Genomic DNA, 6,538 nt, shown 5'->3' with positions numbered 1-6,538 from the left:
GTTGTTTTAAACTTCTTTCAGTCTTTCCGAATAAAATTGTGTAAATTTTAAAAATTTATAAAGAAAAAAAATCTAAGATAATAATAGAATATCTATTTATGTTTAAAAAAATTATAAAAACTTTAAAGTTCTATTAAAAATATATGAATAATTTATTTGTTATATTATCGATGACTACGTGCAAGATGTGAGAATAATACAACTGTTAATGAGGTGATTTTTCGTGTAAGAATAAATCAAAAGCAAACTTAAAAATACAGAAAATAAATATTTTACATGAAACTTTGAGTTTATATATTAATTAAAACATTAATTAATATGCGTGAAATATTTTTTATTATCAGTTTAAATAAACAATATATATACGTCATATATAATACATGACATCTATGTGGCTAATAAATTATTCAGCCCACATAGTATTTTATACGCAACTTTGATATAAGATGATCGATGATTCACGCTGGATTTTCTCGTCAGGTCGTTTGACATTATAAAAATCCAAAAAATTATTTTAATATTTTATATTATTACAAATTTTAAAAATTATGCAAACGTTATATAATGAAAACGACAATCACGCGAATAATCGGTAACATAAATTTGTAATGTATAATGTGTATAACATAAATGTATAATATAATATATACATATATGTGTATAATATAAATTATATATTCCGTCGTGCTATGGTGTAGTAATAATAGAATGCAAATTTTCTTATTATATTACTTTTTATCGCAACAATTCCATCGAACATAAAATATAATTTTATAAAATATCAGTTTGTCCAAATAAAACACTGTATAAAACTAATCAAAATATACAGTACGTAAGTGTATTTTTAAATATGTATGTATTTGAAAATAGTGTTTTGCGCACATAAAACGTTTTACATATTTTACAGTTTATTAACATTTTAAAATGTTCAATATTTGAGAATCATTGAACATCGTCAGTTTCTTCAATTTGATTTGAATATATAATAAGGGACGATGTGTTCAATTTTTTTAAATATGATTTTTGAAAATTATTTAAAGTATTTTGTGTTGTAAATTTTAGATGGCCTTCTGCAAAAGCATCTTATGAAGACGAAATGTACGTCGAATTTTGTTACGCCAATGTTGAAGATTTAAAAGAGGGTATAAAATGTATGCATGAATTGTGGCATTATTTGTCTCGCATGTCTGAGATGTATTATTATTGTAAGGAAAACAAACTTATCGTAAAAGATATTAAAAGTTTTCTCCGTCTGTGTGTGTGCATAAAAAAAGCACCCTTTGAATTCATTTGTCTTATTTGATGAACTTATTAAAAACATATATAAACAAGATCCATGATATGACTAAATGTATTTTAAAATATCATTAAAAAACATTAGTATGTTTAATTGATTAATGTGTTAATTTTACAATAAATAGATATATGTATGTACATGTTTCAGGCAATCCAATTTAACAAAAAGATACTACAGCATAAAAATTTTTCAAAATCTGAGTCGAGATATTTTTAATTCAAGATGGAAAAAAATAGAAGTATTACCCATTGAACGACAGCATTTGGAAGATATCATTGTCATATTTTTACAATGGTGTCATCCCGATAAATTTATTACTTGCTTATAAATAAATTCATAGACTTGCTTATAAATAAATTCATAGACAATATTGTGAAAGAAGTATTTACAGTTTTTGAAAAATGAAAATTCCCCGCATCCAATATTGTCGATATCACGTAAACAATTTTCGATTTGGAAAAATTATTTTTTTAATAAGAATTATTGGAACGAAAAGAACGCAAAGTCGATTAAGTGGGCACTCGATAAAATTATTGTAAAATTTGATTCCTATGAATCATGGATGGAACCAAATCAAATAAATACAGATCCATTCTATAGGCGACCGGTATGTTATTTTTTTATGTGATATTTTTATTATTATATATAAATTATAATTATTAAAACTATTATAAATATTATAGTAATTCTCTATTATATTGAGATTATAAGTATATATGCTTGGTATAATTTTATTAGCTTGTTCTTTAACAGAATTTAAGACAGAAAATAAACTATCGACACTTATTTTGGTTATTGATGTATATCTGCGCTGGAAGAAGATTGGGTTTATACACTCGTCAACAAAATTAACGCATATGTATTTTAAGTCAAAATTTCGCATAATTTCAAATAAGCATAACTCCGCTAAAAATGATCGAATTTGAAAAATTTTTTTTTCACTATCAAGCTTGAAGTCTCTACTTTAAAAACCATTCGTCAGATTTTTAATTTATCCTCCTCCCCCGTACGTTACTGCTTCAAAAGTAAGGACGTGTTTTGTCTCTAAAAAATTGCGTACTTTGACGCACTCCACGGGGTAAAATAAATTTTTTTCGCAAATCTTATCATAACTATCGTAAAATGTGGACTTTTTACTACAAATTTAAAAAAAAGCAAAGTTCGTACGATTTTTTTTCGCGGAGTTATTACATATGAAAGTTACCCATACATTTTTTCCATTTAATGACCCCAAACCCTCTCTGCTGTGTGTGTGTGTGTGTGTGTGTATGTGTGCGTGCGTGTGTATGATGCTAAAGATATTCATTTGGCTTGGTAACCCAGGTAATATTCATATGCAATTTTAACTTTGAGATTATCTTGATTTTTTTCTGATGTATTATACGCACAAATAAATACACGCGCTAATAGTCACATATATGTAGTATAAAAAAAATTGCGGGACTTGTAAATTGCTTTAAAAGTTAATATTTTGATTATAAATCTGAAATTATGCACTTGAATTATTTTAAAAGCAGGTGACAAAATAATTGGTATAATCTTAAATTAAAGCAACATGGCTTATTTTCTCTAAAATAGCAATTTTATACTATGCGAGTGAGCTTGTAGATTATTAATTTTTTGGTATCTATTTAGATATATACTTATATGTGCAAAATTATTTAAAATCGACAAGACAACAAAAGGGTATAATCTCATTTATAAAATTGCAGATTATTTTCTTTTTCAAAAAGAAAAATATTATCAATTTATTACTTTAATACATGTTTAAACCTTTTAAGATATAATAATTTATGTATATATTTTATTAGTTAAAGAAAATATATTAAAAGTTGTAATATTAAAAAAATCCAGGTAATTAATTTATTTACAATTATATGCATTTTTAATCTAACAAATTTTTGCTTAATAAAAATATCGATGTACATACATATATTTTGTCCATATTAATTTCCGTGCTATAGACAATTAAAGACTTATTATTTTTTGCCAATTAAACTTTGAAAATATAAATAGAAAACAAAACTTAATTTTTTTAAATAATGCTACGTAAATCTTATTAAAATTAAAATTTTTTTTAGTTATTAAAAAGTCAAAAGTTTTCTCTTATTTTTAATTTAAACATTTATATTTTTATGAATTTTAGAAGATTTTATAAATTTTATTTACACAATAGCAATTAAGATTACTTTGTACTTTCAATTCACAAATATTATAATCAGGCTTTTACTTGGAGAATTTAAAAGAAAAAAGAAATTTTTTGACATAACTATAGATTAAAAAGTAAAAAAAAGTAGTTTAAAAAAATGAAAATAATTAAAAAAACATTTTTTAAAAGTATTGAAGAACATTAGATTCTAAATTGAAAATTGATTTTAATAGTAAGAAATCAATTTCGATTAGTGTAGTTACAAAAAATATGTATAATCTAATATACCGGGTGTCCCATTTTAAAGGACTCAAATATCTCAGAAACACTGGGTTAAATCGAAAAATGTCTCCTACAAAAGTTGTAGGGTTTCGAGGGGGACATAACATAGTAATATTCATATGACCTTGGGCGGCACCTCCAAGGTCAAGTGAAGGTGAGAATGAATTTTTTAAATGGAAACCCATATTTTTTATTATAACATCTTTTTCTACTAATTAATTTGAACTTTTATCTGAAACATTTTTTTATTTTCCTAATATTTTTTCTTCTTTTCAAAATTCATTCTCACCTTCATTTGACCTTGGAAACGCCGCCCAAGGTCATATGAATATTACTATGTTATGTCCCCCTCGAAACCCTACAACTTTTATAGGAAACATTTTTCGATTTAACGCAGTGTTTCTGACAATGAGATATTTGAGTGGGTCCTTTAAAATGGGACATCTGGTATATTAAACAATTGAAATACATAAATTTTTTTTTTGCATTCACTAAGAGAAAATTAATTCCATATAAATTAAAAAATTTATTATAAAGGTTTAAATAGTTTTGAACTACATCACACATATGTAACTGTGTATGTTTCTTTATTGTTTATATAGCAATTGTAAAATGAAAATACAAAATGAAGATACAGAAGAATGTTTCACTTTTGATTGGATAGATGATCAAGATAGTGTAAAGATTTCTGACATAAAAAAATGTCAAATAGTGCTTACTTCTGAAGAGAGATTTCCGGTACGTAATTATTTATATAAATTTTGGTGATTTTATTTAGTTTTATATACAAATCAATGCGTCTTGCTCACAAGTGATTAATTCCATCAAATTTTTCAAATAAGAAATATGTAGAAGAACAGATCGAATGTTAGGATTTGTTTTAGTTAGTAAAAATTTTGTTATGGCCTTATGGTTAATTTGATTATTAACAAACTAAGTAATTAGATGTTTAACAGACGGTTTGATTTTAAATATGTTTAATTTCGCATAGATCTCTAATTGTTACTTAAATCAAAGTCTACACTTTATCCGGTGCTTCAAATATGAAGTAAATTTTATAAATGGAGAGTTCGGCTTTTTTGACTATTCATGCAACGATTTATTGATACATCATATACATATATCATGTCGTCAGGAAGTGTACGATGAATCTTATTTTGTGTGAAAAATCAAAAACCTATGCAAAACTATATTTTTAGACCTTTTTTGCGTTCGAATTATTGATAAGTAATGAAAGATAGACTTTTATGTTCTGATGTTTATAATTTCCAAACTGTACGAGCGACGTTTGATATAAAAGACACAATCAGCGATGTTTCCTCTGTAAAATATTTTAAGAACATTGAAATCGATAAGCTTGTTTCTAATAAATTGCAAAGACCATATAATTTGCAAAATTAACTTTCGATTATAAAGTTTGGCAAATCTATATATATTTTTTTCATTTTTGCACACACATTTGTCAATGGAATTTAATGATTACAGATGATTTCGTGATTGAATTGAAATATAATAACAAATTTTTTTTTCAGAGATTGATAAGATCAACATCGAAGATGGATATTATGAAATCTTTCAATTGGTGGGTATTAAGTAGTTCCGCTCCCTTGTCTGAAATAAATAATTTCATATCATCATCGATAAATGACTATGATGTGGTAAGATAATTGCACCCACTCATTGTTATTACAAGCTAAATTACAAATTAAAGACATTTTATTATTACCTATGTAACAAATTAATATATATAACTATATACGTGTAATTTTACTAATTATAATTATTTTTAATTTAAATCAATCGTTACATTATATAAATTACATAATACAAAAGGCGTCAACTATACTAACTTTTCAGACGATATGTACTCCAACAAATAAAACATTTTGCATAAGATCGCCTAATTTGAAATATGCAATTGGATTAGTGGTTAGACACAGACATAAATTTAGGGATAATATAGATGACGACATTGCTGGTGTCATAATTGGATGGCACAATAAATGTCAAATTAAACGCTTTCAGTATCGTAAAACATTTTGTACTCCGAAATATATTAAAGACGAATATATGCAAAAACATAACATCGATGATTGGAAATCTCAACCATACTACGTTTTGCTAATGATTAATAAACTCTGTTATGTTCCACAATGTACGGGTATTATATTAAATGCTTCATTATACTTAATATAATCTGTGTATAATCTTCGTATAATCTGTGATACTTTTATTTATATTATTTGTGTTACGTAGCATAATATATTTTTTATTTAATTTTTTTATTTTAGGCGCTATAACGTCGGTATGCACGGAATGGATCAATAATTCAGAGGTTGGAAAATATTTCTGTAAAGAAGGTACTCATTATGTGCCAAACAGAATGCTAGAAAAACATTATCCAAACGATGCCGCAGTTGTTCGCGAAATATTGAGTAGAAATAAATTATAATACTTTGAATGGCGCAAAAGTTGTACGTCTGCCCTTTTTGACGAAGACACTATGTTGAAATCCAGGTATGATAATTCAGAAACATTGATCTATTCGATTCCCATTGTTTGGAAGGCAATGACAAACCACAAAGAATATCTTTACAAAAAAGAGAGAACCCTTTCAAAATCTAAAATCGCACATCATAGATATACATATATGTAAAGGAGGCACTATTATCTAACAAGGAACACGGATCAGAAAGGAAAATAATATGTTAATATGTAAAATGTCAAAAAAAATTTATATTATGAATATTAAAATTATTTGTAAATGTGTACACACACACACACACACACACACACACATTCATACACGC

Source organism: Prenolepis imparis, unplaced genomic scaffold, assembly GCF_030444845.1.
Source record: "Prenolepis imparis isolate NDT839.2.m4 unplaced genomic scaffold, iyPreImpa1.0 SCAF_8, whole genome shotgun sequence".
NCBI lineage: Eukaryota > Metazoa > Arthropoda > Insecta > Hymenoptera > Formicidae > Prenolepis > Prenolepis imparis.
The sequence above is the reverse complement of the archived record's forward strand: the minus strand, read 5'-3'. Positions refer to the sequence as shown.